We start from the raw sequence: 2,389 nt of genomic DNA on the forward strand, positions 1-2,389 counted from the left end.
TTTCAGGTCAAAAAAGCCTTTGGTTTGTGCGAATATCCGAAGTCTAACAACCAGTTCGCTAAGTAACTCCTGACTAGCTGTCTTCCGTCTAGTCTTTCAGGTCAAAAAAGCCTTTGGTTTGTGCGAATATCCGAAGTCTAACAACCAGTTCGCTAAGTAACTCCTGACTAGCTGTCTTCCGTCTAGTCTTTCAGGTCAAAAAAGCCTTTGGTTTGTGCGAATATCCGAAGTCTAACAACCAGTTCGCTAAGTAACTCCTTGTTTTCGCCACTGCATGCTTGTGTAACTAAAGTCATCCCAGTATTTAACAACATAAAAATCCTACTTTCTTCGTAAGCATTGTTTCAAGTAGTTTTATTTTCCAATTTGCCTAAAGTAAAAACAAACCTTATTAGATATTCAGAATACTAACTTCGTTTATTGTACTATTTTCTATACAATTCATATTGTTGATATTGACAGAAAAAAGAAAATTCCACCCATTTTAATTACAGCAATTCTACATTGATATTTATTATGTATTCATATTTATTACACTTCATGTATTTGTTGTTATATTTATAATTATCTCACTCCTACATATACGATTTATTATGCATTTTCCTTGTATATTTATAATTATGACACTCCTGTACATAAGTATATTATTACATATATTCCTTTATATTTGTAATTATTCTACTTCTACATATATATATATATATATATATATTTATCGCGTATTTTCCTTTTACATGGGTAACTATTTCAATCATAGATACATATAACTCACGTCGTACATCTGTATATAACATTTTTCCATGCCAAGGTGTATTTATTATTTAACTTCTGTATTTGTAATTTTGCCACTCTTAGTAGATACATGTCACTCTCGCTATTCACTTCTGTATTTACAATTAATTTACTACTAAGTATATTTATTATTTAACTTCTGTATTTGTAATTTTGCCACTCTTAGTAGATCATGTCACTCTCGCTATTCACTTCTGTATTTACAATTAATTTACTCCTAAGTATATTTATTATTTCCTTTGCTTCTGCATTTGTAATTATTCCACTCCTAGACGTATGTATTGCTTTTAATTATATAGTGCTTATTGATCCTCCAAATATTTATGAATGTTTACTTATATATATTACATTTCCATAAAATAACCTACTACACAGTTTTAATAGTAATCGAAATGCCTAATCTAACATTACAAAGGTGATCTCTTCTACGTGGATTTCTAGTCTTACTGAAGAAAGCTCTCTACGAATTAGATTTTTAACCTCATATAACCTCGATAGTAAACTGTGTGACGAATATAGAAAATGTAAGCTTCATTTGACGAAGAGTGAGGGAAAGTTATTTTTTGGAACATAAAAATAGCACCGATATTAGAATTTTGGTCTCTTTCTTTTGGTATAGAAAATATTAATGGTTCTTAGAATTTCAAATGTATTGTCATTGTATTTCAAGGTGCATAATTTACACTTCGTACTATTGGAAAAATATTATTTCTAGGGGTTCAAGTATACACCGATCCAAGAATATATATTGAGGGCTCCACAATTATGTAAAGTTAAGACAAAGCGTAATCAGGAACACCAACTAAATGATATAACAGCTTCATTTAACGAAAATAAATCCCAAACACGATTCCAAGATAGTTAAGATAATTATGTGAGCCTGTATAATGTAATTCATTATACATATATATATATATATATATATATATATACACACAAAAAAACGTATTCGACGTAACGCGTACGAAGTTTGGAACAATACATTTGATAACGTTTTTTTAAATCAGAAATTGAACCATTTTTCTTGTATAGTGAGGCACAGAAGTACGAATCAACCTAACATTCAAATATAAGTTATAAGACTTTATCTAAAGGCATCTTGCATTTTTATTCAACAAATGTAAGCCTTCTTTCTTACCTTTATTTCGGTATTATTTGTTCTTCATCTTCCATCATACTGGTCGGTTATGTCAGTCTGTAACTGTATGACTACTAATAATTATAAAAAGAAAATCGTCATCAACGTATGCTACTAAACGACGTGAAAAGTAACCGAGTTAGGCCTAACTGTACTCGTCGTTGTAGTGGGTATCTGGTATGTTACATCAGGACTGGCCTTGATGATGTGGACTTGGAATCATCGCGAGCATGGTATGAAGTTCCTACGTTTAAAAACACTCTGTAAGAGCTCCATACCTCGCTCTCGAGAACCCAATTACTTTCTCCATTTGAACTCTTCGGTTTGACTCCATTAACCCTTTCTGCTTGTTCGAGCGAAGATTGGGATCTTTAATACGGGCCTTGCACAAGTTTTTAGGGCTAAATGAAGTCGATTTGATTTAAAACATCTTCCAGCTAATTGACAAATCTGGTTCTA

At 31.6% G+C, this 2,389-nt stretch overlaps 1 long non-coding RNA gene across 1 annotated transcript; it reads right to left on the minus strand.

Annotated features, from left to right (window-relative positions):
* Positions 1-204: 204 nt before the first annotated feature.
* Positions 205-2,177, minus strand: LOC111088044. The gene is made up of 2 exons (XR_002612665.1): positions 1,931-2,177; positions 205-370 (listed from the first exon to the last, which is right to left on the minus strand). It is a non-coding gene; the product is annotated as an uncharacterized LOC111088044 (long non-coding RNA).
* Positions 2,178-2,389: the final 212 nt, after the last annotated feature.

Source organism: Limulus polyphemus, unplaced genomic scaffold (assembly GCF_000517525.1).
Source record: "Limulus polyphemus unplaced genomic scaffold, Limulus_polyphemus-2.1.2 Scaffold3040, whole genome shotgun sequence".
NCBI classification, from domain to species: domain Eukaryota; kingdom Metazoa; phylum Arthropoda; class Merostomata; order Xiphosura; family Limulidae; genus Limulus; species Limulus polyphemus.